This window comes from Delphinapterus leucas, chromosome 7 (genome assembly GCF_059928025.1).
Source record: "Delphinapterus leucas isolate spDelLeu-1000000601 "Yukka" chromosome 7, BTC_Dleu_Yukka2, whole genome shotgun sequence".
Taxonomy (NCBI): Eukaryota; Metazoa; Chordata; class Mammalia; order Artiodactyla; family Monodontidae; genus Delphinapterus; species Delphinapterus leucas.
Genome location: NC_143135.1, coordinates 25390349 through 25404857, shown reverse-complemented (window position 1 = coordinate 25404857; position 14509 = coordinate 25390349).

The window sequence follows — 14509 nt, the reverse complement described above, 5'->3', positions numbered from 1 at the left end:
TCAGTTATAGATACATATACATTCTTTTTTATATTCTTTTCCATTATGGTTTATCCCAGGACATTGACTATAGTTCCCTGTGCTATACAGTAGGACCTTGTCCATCCATTCAGCATGTAATAGTTTGTATCTCCTAACCCCAAACTCCTAGTCTACCCCTCCCCCACTTCCCTCCCCCTTGGCAACCACAAGTCTGTTCTCTATGTCTGTGAGTCTGTTTCTGCTTTGTAGATAGGTTCATTTGTGTCGTACTCTAGATTCCACATAGAAGTGATATCATATGGTATTTGTCTTTCTGACTTAATTAGTGTGATAATCTCTAGTTGCATCCATGTTGATGCAAATGGCATTATTTCATTCTTTTTTATGGCTGAGTAGTGTTCTATTGTACATATGTGCCACATCTTCTTTATCCATTCATCTGCTGATGGACATTTAGGTTGCTTTCATGTCCTGGCTGTTGTGAACATTGGGGTGCATGTATCTTTTTGAATTATGGTTTTCTCCGGATACCTGCCCAGGAGTGGGATTGCTGGATCATAAGGTAGCTCTATTTTTAGTTTTTTAAGGAACCTCCATACTGTTCTCCATAGTGGCTGTACCAATTTACATTCCGACTAACTAAGGAGGGTTCCCTTTTCTCCACACCCTCGCCACAGCATTTATTGTTTGTAGATTTTTTGATGATGGCCATTCTGACAGGTGTGAGGTGATACCTCATTGTAGTTTTATTTGCATTTCTCTAATAACAAGAGAGGTTGAGCGTCTTTTCATGTGCCTTTTGGCCATCTGTATGTCTTCTTTAGAGAAAAGTAATCAGACTAGGTTCTAACCCTCTGGGCCAGATCATATGCCCTGTGATTCCTCTAATGTAGGATTTACCACACTGTTGTGGCTGCTTGGTCCTGTCGTCTGATGATAGGACCATGTGTGTTTTCCTCACCATTGTATTCCCAGCATCTAGTGCAGTATCTGTTCTCATTAAATATTTGATGAATAAATGGATATATGAAAGGAAACTTACAGGGAACATTAAAAAGGTAAAAACAGAAAAGTATACAATGAATTTTGCAGTAAAGGTGTTCATGATCTTAGTGAGCAATAGTAATTGTGACATCAGAAAAAAATGACAATATCAAGAGTTTGTATAATAGGAAAGTTGCTGGTATTTTATGAAAAAGTGAATGTAGTGGCCATGATTTTCTCCATTTTGCCCTCATGCAGAGAGAGCCCAGGGACGAGGACTTCACATTCCTCTGTCTTTGGGGCTTGAGACTCTCTAGACAGAATAACTAGGGAACAAAGTCCTGGTAAAAATAAATGAATGTTTCTGTTAGAGGTACTCACTGTGAGCAAAATACTCTTGGGAGGAGGGTTCATTTCTTGGGGAGGGTCAGGGAAGGCTTCATGGAAGCAGTAATGATCAAGTGGAGCCTCAGAGTTTGGGAGGACTTCTAAACAGGGCTGGATGAAGAAGGCATAATACTTAGTTTGTATTCAGGAGAATGGTTTTGTCTCTAGATAAACTAGCTCTATCCTCAGGCATGTCATGTGAAGCCTAATCTGGATGTTTTCTCATCCAGAAAGTAAGGTAAGAAAGTCTTCTAAAGCTGTTAATCTTCTCTGAATCTGGATAGAGAGGCTGGAATGTTGGGAGAAATGCAAGGCGGTTCAGTTTGGCAGCACCAAAAGAGAGGGACAGCAGAATGGTAAGAATGGCTTTACTCCATTATTTACAGTCTTTTAGTAACTTGCAAGACTGTATCAGAGTCATTAAGTAGGTATCTTATACACGCACACACCCTAGCAGCGCTTAGTTCATCTGTGACACTAGCATAAGATTAAGTAGAATCATGTCCGATGTCACCAGTCAGTTGTGAAGTACTTAAGGTCAGTATCCACATAGTCTTCATCTTGATATCTCCAATAGCACGGAGACTTTTACACAACGGGCACTTAATAGGTATGTGTTGAGTAGATGGGTGAATGGATAAATGGGGTTTTTTTTGGAATCAGTTCAAAGTGTTTTCAGGTTGACCTCTAAGTAATTCAAAATATAATAGTCAGTGGCCCATTCCCTGCTTTCTCTATTTTTAGAGGAGAACATCTCTTACAGAACGCATCCTTTGCATGTCACTCTGAGTTCTCACTCTGTGCTTACTTCTCAACAGACCAGAGTCCATTCTCTTAATTCTTATATTTAACTTCCGTTTAGTCGGTGGAAGTGAATGGGCTATCATCAGACAGCAGCTGTCTTTAAGCAGTGAAGCAGAGAAAATCAAAACGCTAGCAACAAGCCTAACAGAAAGAACCTGGCTTCAGAATGAATTTTTTTAATTATCCTTGTTTACATAGACTATTTATCAATGACTTAAAAACTGTTAATGGGCAAATGAGCAGAAGGTCTTTCCAATGCCAGTCCTTCATTGAGTTTATTATAAGATAATGTTATTTGACTAAAGTAGAAGTCAGGAAGTTAAGGTTTTTCACAGCCAACACTAATGCAAATACATTAACATTACCACAGGAGTCTGCAAACAATTCACTATCAAAAGGATTATGTATTAAAGCACCATTCACGAAGCACTGCAAAGCAAAAATTTGCCTTTTTGGGCTTCCCTGGCGGCCTGGCGGCGCAGTGGTAGAGAGTCCGCCTGCCGATGCAGGGGACATGGGTTCATGCCCCGGTCCGGGAAGATCCCACATGCCACGGAGCGGCTGGGCCCGTGAGCCATGGCCGCTGAGCCTGCGCGTCCGGAGCCTGTGCTCTGCAACAGGAGAGGCCACAACAGTGAGAGGCCCGCGCACCGCAAAAAAAAAAAAAAAAAAAATCTCTTTTTAAGGTATACCTGTACTGCTCATTAACAAACACATGGCCATCCAAATGAGAACGATGAGAAGTCGTCACTGACTGGAGTCTGATCACCACTGCATTAGTCTTCTCAGGCTGCTATCACAAAATACCATAGACTGTGTGGCTTAAACCACGGAAACTTATTTTCTCCCAGTTCTGGAGGCTAGAACTCCCAGACCAAGGTCCAGCAGAGTCAGTTGCTAGTGAGGGCTCTCTTCCCTGGCTTACAAATGGCTGCCTTCTCGCTGTGTCCTCAAATGGCAGTGAGAGCAGGCTTTGTGGTGTCTTTTATATAGGCACTGATCCCTGCATGAGTGCCCCTCACTTCATGACCTCACTTAACTCTAATTACCTCTCAAAGGCTCCATCTCCAAATCCTACCCCACTGAGGTTTAGGGCTTCAACATATGAATTTGGAGGGACAAATAACATTCAGTCCATAACAACCACTAACTTATCAACTATGGCATAGAAAAGGTGAAAATCATCACTGATTTTCTTGAAATTATCTCTGGTCTACCAGGAAGCAAGAACACAGTTTATATACACCGCTCTCATCTGCTATAAGATTTTCAGAGGTTCACAGTGAGACTCCCTCATCACAGAGATCAAAGACTTTCATCACTGGGCTTCCCTGGTGGCGCAGTGGTTGGGAGTCTGCCTGCCGATGCAGGGGACACGGGTTCGTGCCCCGGTCCGGGAAGATCCCACATGCTGCGGAGCAGCTAGGCCCGTGAGCCGTGGCCGCTGAGCCTGTGCATCCGGAGCCTGTGCTCCGCAACTGGAGAGGCCACAAGAGTGAGAGGCCCACGTACCACACACACACACAAAAAAAGACTTTCATCACTGAGACGTATTATTTGAAATTCACACAGGCAATAACATCCTGTTTAATCCTAATTAAACCTCACCTTTCCCCAGTTCTCTTCTTCCACTGTCATTTTACTGGTCCTAACCACCATCAACTGTAGTAATGGCCTACTATAGTAATCTATGAATTGCTGTTTCCCCCACTTCCCATCTTGCTTTCCTTCCATCCATTCTCTACAGAGCAGTCGGTGATTTTAAACACCACTGGAAACCCTTCAATGCCGTCTGTTGTTCTTAGGATAAAGGCCAAAACTTTACTGGCAACCTCCACTTTCAGCCATGATGGAGTAACAGGGACCAGATGTAACTCTGCCTTATAAAGGAGGCCAAAATTATGAAAATGGTTTTCAAACATTTAAACAATAGGCAGCACAGGATAGTAATCTGAGAGAAGGGAAACAAATGACTTGAGCCCTCCCGCTGTCACAGCTTACTCTCTGGAAAGTTTCTAGGACACAGCACAGGAACAGTGAACCCAGAGCATTTAGGTCTTGCTAAATTGAGACAAACTTCAGGTTTTGGGGAGGCCTAGGCACCTAGAATTTGAAGCACAGAGTACCGGAGAGGAGAAAGCTGCACAAAAACTGAGCTCTGCAGACCTGCAGAGGGTTCCCCTCAAGAATCCAACTAAGTACTGACTGACCAGCTTACATGTGGCAGGAAACTACCAAGGTCAAGTAAAGGACCGCCAGAAAGAGTCAGAACAATCTCCCGAGCTCACACAGGAACTAGCAGCGTTCATGTTCCCACTAGGCAGATTGAAAAGACTTCCTAACACTGGGCATTAGTAGAATCCTCAGGAGATTTTTGTCTCACTAGTGCAACAAAATTGGGCCTGGAATAAAGGCTGTTCTGGACCTATCTAACAGAGCTTAACAGCAATCCTGAAAAAAATTCAATTGTTTTTAAGTCACTTAATTGCATCCCAGAACAAAGCCCAAAAATATATAAAGAAATACAAAATAATTTCCAATACCCAACAATGTAAAATTAACTTTGTCATCAAACCAAAAATTACCAGGAATGCAAAGAACAAGAAAATACATCTCATTTGAGAAGAAAAATCAATCCATAGAAACAGAAGCAGAAAAGATCCAAATGATAAAATTAGTCAACAAGGATAATAAAACAGCTATTCTAAACATATATGCTCAAGAAGGTAGAGACAGGGGACTTCTCTCGCGGTGCAGTTGTTAAGAATCCGCCTGCCAGTGCAGGGGGCACAGGTTCGATCCCTGGCCCAGGAAGATCCCACATGCTGCAGAGCAACTAAGCCTGTGCACCACAACTACTGAAGCCCACGTGCTGCAACTACTGAAGCCCGTGCACTCCAGGGCCCGCGTGCCACAAATACTGAGGCTGAGCACTGCAACTACTGAAGCTGCGTGCCTAGAGCTCGTGCTCCACAGCAAGAGAAACCACCGCAATGAGAAGCCCGTGCACCACAACAAAGAGTAGCCCCTGCTCACCGCAACTAGAGAAAGCCCACGTGCAGCAATGAAGACCCAACGCAGCCAAAAATAAAAAAGAAATGAAGGAAACAATAGCAAAGATCAATCAAACTAAAAGCTGGTTCTTTGAAAAGATAAACAAAATTGATAAACCTTTAGCCAGCCTCATCAAGAAAAAAAGGAGAGGACTCAAATCCATAAAATTAGAAATGAAAAAGGAGAAGTTACAACTGACACCACAGAAATACAAAGGATCATAAGAGACTACTATAAGCAACTATATGCCAATAAAATGGACAACCTGGAAGAAATGGACAAATTCTTAGACAAGTACAACCTTCCAAGACTGAACCAGGAAGAAATAGAAAACATGAACAGACCAGTCACAAGCACTGAACTTGAAACTGTGATTTAAAAAATCCCAACAAACAAAAGTCCAGGACCTGGTGGCTTCACAGGCGAATTCTACCAAACATTTAGAGAAGAGCTAACACCTATCCTTCTGAAACTTCCAAACAATTGCAGAGGAAGGAACACTCGCAAACTATTCTATGAGACTACCATCACCCTGATACCAAAACCAGACAAAGATACCAAAAAAAAAAAATTACAGGCCACTAACACTGATGAACATTGATGCAAAAATTGTCAACAAAATACTAGCAATCCAAATCCAGCAATACATTAAAAGGATCATACACCATGATCAAGTGGGATTTATCCCAGGGATACAAGGATTTTTCAATATCCACAAATCAATCAGTGTGATACACCACATCAACATATTGAAGAATAAAAACCACATGGTCATCTCAATAGATGCAGAAAAAGCTTTTGACAAAATTCAACATCCATTTAAGATTAAAAGCTCTCCAGAAAGTGGGCGTAGAGGGAACCTACCTAAACATAATAAAGGCTATATATGACAAACCCACAGCTAACATCATACTCAATGGTCAAAAGCTGAAAGCATTTCCTCTAAGATCAGTAACAAGACAAGGATGTTCACTCTCGCCACTTTTATTCAACATAGTTTTGAAGTACTAGCCACAGCAATCGAAGAAGAAAAAGAAAGGAATCCAAATTGGAAAAGAAGAAGTAAAACTGTCCCTATTTGGAGATGACATGATACTACACATAAAAAGTCCTAAAGACGGTACCAGAAAACTACTAGAGCTCATCAGTGAATTTGGTAAAGTTCAGGTTACAAAATGAATACACAGAAATCTGTTGCATTTCTATACACTGACAACAAGAGATCAGAAAGAGAAATTCAAGAAACAATCCCAGGACTTCTCTGGTGGTCCAGTGGTTAAGACTCTGTGTTCCCAAAGCAGGGGGGGGGTCCAGGTTCGACCCCTGGTCAGGGAACTAGATCCCGCATACCATAACTAAGAGCCCGCATGCCACAACTAAAGGTCCCACATGCCACAACTGAAGGTCCCGCATGCTGCAACTAAAGATCCTGCATGCCACAACGAAGATCCCACACGTGGCAATGAAGATCCTGTGTGCCGCGACTAAGACCCAGAGGAGCCAAATAAATTAATTAATTAAAAAATAAGAAACAATTCCACTTGCCATCGCATCAAAAAGGATAAAATACCTAGGAGAAAACCTACCTAAGGAGACAAATGACCTATACTCTGAAAACTATAAGAGCACTGATGAAAGAAATTGAAGATGACACAAACAGATGGAAAGACATACCATGTTCTTGGATTGGAATTATCAATATTGTCAAAATGACTCTACTACCCAAGGCAATCTACAGATTCAATTCAATCCCTATCAAATTACCAATGGCATTTTTTCACAAAACTAGAACAAAAAATCTTAAAATCTTTATGGAGACACAAAAGACCCCGAATAGCCAAAGCAATCTTGGGGAAAAAAAACGGAGCTGGAGGAATCAGGCTCCCTGACTTCAGATTATACTACAAAGGTATAGTCATAAAAACAGTATGGTACTGGCACAAGAACAGAAATATAGATCAATGGAACAGGATAGAAAGCCCAGAAATAAACCCACACACTTATGGTCAATTAATCTACGACAAAAGAGCCAAGATTATACAATGGTGGAATGACAGTCTCTTCAACAAATGTTGCTGGGAAAACTGGACAGCTACATGTAAAACAATGAAATTAGATGCAGCACATGGGCTCCTTAGTTGTGGCACGTGAGCTTAGTTGTGGTATGCAAAGTCTTAGTCACAGCATGCATGTGGGGTCTAGTCCCCTGACCAGGGATCAAACCCAGGCCCCCTGCATTGGGAGTGTGGAGTCTCATCCACTGTGCAACCAGGGAAGTCCCACCCCCACATATTTTAATTCTATCCTGTTTTCTAATACTCAACAAGCAATAGTGTTTTAAATAGTCAGTGTTTGCTTAGGTTTATTTATATATTTACCATATTGCCCTCCATTCTTTCTTGCACCTTACATCTTCTCTTTGGGATGACAAGCTTATGACTAAACCATGTCCCTTACAGTTTTCTTTTCTGAGGGTCTGCTGGAGGCCGTATCTCTGTTTTTGTTCATAGATAGCTATGTGATTTGTTTTGCCATGTAACTTAGAAAGAGTGTATTTTCAAAATTCAGTGACATTGCATAAAAAGGAATAAAATACCTTTTATTCCTTCATTCATCCATTATTTATAAGAACAACGTTTCCTAGTTCTTATGTCAGAAAAAATGAAGGACAGAAATAAAATTGGTTGTAAAACCTATCTCAATAAGTAATACTGGGGGACTTTCCTGGTGGTCCAGTGGTAAATAATCTGCCTTCCAGTGCAGGGGAAATAGGTTCGATCCCTGGTTGGGGAATTAAGATCCCACATGGCGTGGGGCAACTAAGCCCGCACACCACAACTGCTGAGCTTGCACGCCTCAACAAGAGAGCCCACATGCCACATACTATGGAGCCCACGTGCTCTGCACCGCACACGCCACAACTACAGAGCCTGCGCACCCTGGAACCCATGTGCCACAACTAGAGAGAGAAAACCCGCACACCACAACTAGAGAGAAGCTCAGTGCCACAATGAAGAGCCCACGCACTGCAATGAAAAATCCCACACGCCTCAACGAAGACCCCACATGCCTCAACGAAGACCCCATGTGCTGCAACTAAGACCCGACACGGCCAAAAAAAACCAAAAAACAAAATAAATAAATATTAAAAAGAAAAATAATACTGGGACTTTCCTGGTGGCACAGTGGTTAAGACTCCGTGCTCCCAATGGCAGGGGGCCTGGGTTTGATCCCTGGTCAGGAAACTAGATCCCACATGTGTGCTGTACCTAAGAGTTTGCATGCCACTACTAAGGAGCCCGCAAGCTGCAACTAAGGAGCCCATTTGCTGCAACTAAGACCTGGTGCAACCAAATAAATATTTTTTTAAAATGAAATTAGAACATTTTTTAACCCCAAACACAAAAATAAGCTCAAAATAGATTAAAGATCTAAATGTGAGACCAGACACTCTAAAACTCTTAGAGGAAAACATAGGCAGAACACTCTCTGACAAATCACAGCAGTATTTTTTTCCATCCATCTCCCAGAGTAATGGAAATAAAAACAAAAATAAACAAATGGGACCTAATTAAACTCAAAAGCTTTTGCACAGCAAAAGAAACCATAGACAAGATGAAAAGACAACCCACTGATACAGAGAAAATATTTTCAAATTATCTGACTAACAAGGGATTAGTCTCCAAAATTTACAAACAGCTCATCGAGCTTAATATCATCAAAGCAAACAACCCAATAAAAAAATGGGCAGAAGACCTAAATAGACATTTCTCCAAAGAAGACATACAGATGGCCAATAGGCACATGAAAAGATGTTCAACATCACGAATTATTATAGAAATGCAAATCAAAACTACAATGAGGTATCACCTCGCACCAGTCAAAATTGGTGTCATCAAAAAATCCACAAACAATAAATGCTGGAGAGGGTGTGGAGAGAAGGGAACCCTTCTACACTGTTGATGGGAATGTAAATTGGTACAGCCACTGGGGAGAGCAGTATGGGAGGTTTCTTTAAAAACTAAAAATAGAGCTACCATATGATCTTGCAATCCCACTCCTGGGCATATATCCAGAGAAAAACATGGTCCAAAAGGAAACATGCACCCCATTGTTCATTGCAGCACTATTTACACTAGCCAAGACATGGAAGCAACGTAAATGTCCATTGACAGGAATGGAAGATGTGGCACATATATACAATGGACTATTACTCAGCCATTAAAAAGAATGAAATAATGCCATTTGCAGCAACATGGGTGGACCTAGAGATTGTCATACTGAGGGAAGTAAGTCAGGCAGAGAAAGGGAGATATATGATATCCTTTATATGCAGAATCTAAAAAGAAATGATACAGATGAACTTATTTACAAAACAGAAACAGATTCACAGACTCAGAGAATGAACTTATGGTTACTGGGGGGAAGGTTGGGTGGAAAGGATAGCTAGGGAGTTTGGGGTTGACATGTACACATTGCTATATTTAAAATGGACAACCAACAAGGACCTACTGTATAGCACAGGGATTATGCTCAATATTATGTAACAACCTAAATGGGAAAAGAATTTGAAAAAGAATAAATACATATATAAAAAATAAGAAAGGCAAAAAAGAAACAAAAAAAAATTTGACAAGTTAGATAAAGTGGACAAATTCCTTGAATAGAAACTATCAGAGCTCATTGAAGAAAAAAATAGATAACTTGAATTTTTGTTTTTTTGTATATTGGGTTTTTACCCTGTAACCTTGGTGAACATTCTAATCATTTTTTAATGGGTTCCTTGAGATCTTCTATATAAAAGATCATATCATTCACAAATAGGGAAAGTTTCACTTCTTCCTTTACAGTGTTGCTCTAGTTAGGACACCTAATACAATGCTGAAAAGCAGACTTCTTGTCTTCTTTCTGACTTTAGGAGGAAGCATCCAGTCTTTCACCTTTTAGTATTCCGTCAGCTGTGGGGCTGCCCCTCAGCGAAGTGGTATGCCCACAGTCACGCCGAGATGACAGTGGTTTTGGTAGAGTTGTCTTCCTGTCTTTCCTTGAACACACCTGGGGTTAAACTTCACTAATTTCCAGCCGATTGCTCTCTTGTTTTTAATTTATGCCTGGGCATAAATTTCTGTTCAGATTACTCCAGTCAAGGCTCACTTGAAGGGATAGTTTCAGAGGTCAGTGTTCGATATCTGTTCTGACTCCAGGGGGGTTTCTCCTGCTGCCTTATTTCTGGTTCTCTTCGGAAAATTAACCAGCCTACAGTTTAGCATGTATCTTGAATCTCCTTCCAAATGTTTTTCACCAAAACATGCACTGTCCTTGTGAATGCTCTTAGGCTTGGTCTTCTCCATGCTCTGCTGCAAAGGAAGTCAGTTCCTTCTGAAAGAGATTAGTAGTTATCTTCTTGTCCGGCTCAGCGGCCATGGCTCACGGGCCCAGCCGCTCCGCGGCACGTGGGATCCTCCCGGAGAGGGGCACGAACCCGTGTCCCCTGCATCGGCAGGTGGACTCTCAACCACTGCGCCACCAGGGAAGCCCAGTAGTTATCTTTTTTTACGACCTGCTTCTGCTGCCAGAGATAATCTCTGAGACGGGCCTCTGAAGCTGGGTGGGGCATGATGGCAAGCTTCTCTCCAAATAACACCTCCATTCTAGGAGCCGGGTGCTCGTGGGGGTGTGGGGGGCAGTTGCGTGGGGTCCTCTTGGCTTGCCTCTCCTGGCACGGAACCACTGCTTTATGAACGAGGGCAAGGATGATCAGGATCCCAGAGTTCTCAGCATGTCACACCCAAGGTAGAGCCTACATTCCATGAGCAGGAGCTGGGCAGAAGGGAGTCCCCACCTTTCAACCATACTCAAGGACGTAGCCTCAGAAGAGGTAGTTGGGGGCAGGGTGAGAAATGCTGATGTTTTGCTCCACCCAGAAAGTCCTCCCACTGGGAGCTGGGGGAATAGGGAGCCCTGCAGCTATCTGGAGTGCAGTCTCTGCCTTGCTGAGTTGGGAAGAAGGAGAGAGTGGTCTTGGTTCAGTATCATAGACTCGCCTTTCTTACTCAATTTTCATACGTTTTCTTGAATAGATGTTTCTTCATTTGTTGTTTGTGCTTAGCATCATTCCTAGAGGCTTTAACTCGTTGGGTTTTTAAAAATAATTTTCACCAATTTCATTGGTGAGTGGGTCAGTGAAGCTCCTCACACTAACATGGAATCTCCAGCTGTTTAAATTTTTAAATGTAAGTTTTTGTGCAAAAATGCAACGGTCCATATTTAATATAAGCATAAGAGTCTTTGTACCATGTTTGCATTTGATAAAAATAATAATTAAATGGGAATTCCCTGGCGGTTCAGTGGTTAGAATTCTGTGCTCTCACTGCTGCGGGCCCAGGTTCAATCCCTGGCTGGGGAGCTAAGATCCTGCAAGCCACGCAACGAGGCCAAAAAAGAAAAAAAAAAAAGAAACGTATAAAATTTTTAAAATATACATTATATATAACATATGTATAATAAAAAATTTTTTCTAATTTAGATTAGGGTTTTTGAAGGTATTATATGCATGAAATAGTAAGAAATATATTTTTCTTTTATCTTTTGTTGTCCCTTAGTCCTTTGTGTTCCACTTTTTCTGATTACATGTATTTACAAATATTAATCTGTTTTTTTTTTTTTTGCTGTACGCGGGCCTCTCACCATTGTGGCCTCTCCCGTTGCGAGCACAGGCTGCAGACGCGCAGGCTCAGTGGCCATGGCTCACGGGCCCAGCCGCTCCGCGGCATGTGGGATCTTCCCGGACCGGGGCACGAACCCGTGTCCCCTGCATCGGCAGGCAGACTCTCAACCACTGTGCCACCAGGGAAGCCCACAAATATTAATCTTAATAGAAAAAGGGTTTGTATTTTTTTTAAATCGGAGAACATCAAAACCTTCCTTCAACTGGGATTAAGCATTACTCCAAATACACATGTTGGTATGATTAGTTTTTTATTACATATTAAGACTACAGGAAAGTGACTTACTAACTACATTGCAACCAGTTCTTTAAACAAAAGAAACTGGATTGGATTTAGAACTGCTTCTTCTGAACTTTGAAGTCACAACCTAACTGTCATCGCACTCATTGTTTATCTAGCTATATATGCTATTAAGGTGCATGCCCTAAGTGCTTTGTGTACATGTGTTTTATTAAAGTAGATGATTAACTTAGTGGGCATACCCAAATCCCATTCTTTATAAACAATTTTTTTTTGGCTAACTGGCAAACAATATTTATAATTCATCACCTAGTTTATTAAGCACCCACTTTGTGTTAGGTGCTCTGCTTTTGAGATTTACACAGCAATAAAAATTAAGATGAAGATAAGTGAAGATTCCACTAGTAGTAGAAGTACAAATTATTTATTCTGGATGCTTGGGCCATTCATCCTTGGCTTTTCAAAACACTAGGGCACATGGGGCTTCCCTGGTGGTGCAGTAGGTTGAGAGTCTGCCTGCCGATGCAGGAGACGCGGGTTCGTGCCCCGGTCCGGGAAGATCCCGCATGCCGTGGAGCGGCTAGGCCCGTGAGCCATGGATGCTAGGCCTGCACGTCTGGAGCCTGTGCTCCGCAACAGGAGAGGCCACAACAGTGAGGCCCGCGTACCGGGAAAAAAAAAAACAAAAACTAGGGCACATAATACAACAGGAATAAGAATGATTTATTAAATACATACTATATGCTAAACAATTAGTTTATTTTTTAAATTAATTTTTATTGGTGTATAGTTGCTTTACAATGTTGTGTTAGTTTCTACTGTACAGCAAAATGAATCAGCTATACGTATACATATATCCCCTCTTTTTTGGATTTCCTTCCCATTTAGGTCATCACAGAGCATTGAGTAGAGTTCCCTGTGCTATACAGTAGGTTCTCATTAGTTATCTATTTTATACATAGTATCAATAGTGTATATATGTCAATCCCAATCTCCCAATTCATCCCAGCCCCATAAACAATTAGTTTAATTAACATACACTTTAATAATGCTTAACTATCTAATATCTCAATCTTTATAACAGAGCTATGAGGCAATTACTGTTATCCTATTTTGCAGGCAAGGAAACTAGAGAAATTAAGTAAATAACCCAAAGCTGTGTGGTGGAGCTAGTATTTAAATGTAAGTCTTGTGACTCCAAAGCTCATTGTCTTAACTGTAAAATCAAGGTCCTAATTCAATAGTACACACAATCGGACAAACACTTGAACAACTCTCAATAAGTACCTAACATTGAGTGAATTTGATAATCTACGACAGGAAATGTTGTCGACAATGATACAGACATATCCTTGGAAATACATGTTACACTAGTAGTGATCAAACTCTTCGTATTAGAAATCTTATGTAACAAAATAAAGGTGATCAAAATATGGCAATAAATATGTCCTGAAGTCATCTATCACATATATCACTTATATCGAGCACATGTATTTCAAAGTTTTCACTACACAGTGATGTGCTTTTAAGATAAGAGTCTTGTGGGACTTCCCTGGTGGTCCAGTGGTTAAGAATCTGCCTTCCAATGCAGGGGATACGGGTTTGATCCCTGGTCAGGGAACTAAGATCCCACATGCCGTGGGGCAAATAAGCCTGAGTGCCACAACTAGGGAGAAGCCCACGCACCGCAACAAAGATTCCACGTGCCGCAACTCAGACCCGATGCAGCCAAAAAAAAAAAAAAAGCATAAGCAAATCTACATTACACTTTTTTAAAAAAGTCTTGTAAAGCAACTATACTCCAATAAAAATTTTAAGAATAAATAAATAAAAATGTATTAAAAAAAGATAAAAGTCTTACAGGGAATTCCCTGTCGGTCCAGTGGTTAGGGAAAAAAAAATAGGAGTCTTGCAAAGCTTTTTTTTCCAGCCACGCCTTGTGGCTTGTGGGATCTTAGTTCCCCAACCAGGATGGAACCCGGAGCCCTAGCAGTGAGAGTGCTGAGTTTTAACCACTGGACCACCAGGGAATTCCCAGTATTTTTTTTTATTAAGACAAAATACACATATGAAAAAGTTTACCCTTAAAGCACACAATTCAACAGTTCTTAGTATATTCACCATGTTGTGCAACCATCACCACCTGTGTAATTTCAGAACATTTTCATCACTCTCAAAAGAAATCTCATACCAGTTCCCCTCTCCTCCCCTCCCCTGGATAATCTACTTTCTATCTCTATGGATTAGCCTATTCCAAACATTTCATATAAATGGAATCGAAACAGGAGGGAAGGGGGCAGGGCACAACTTTTAAAAGAATGACATAGCCC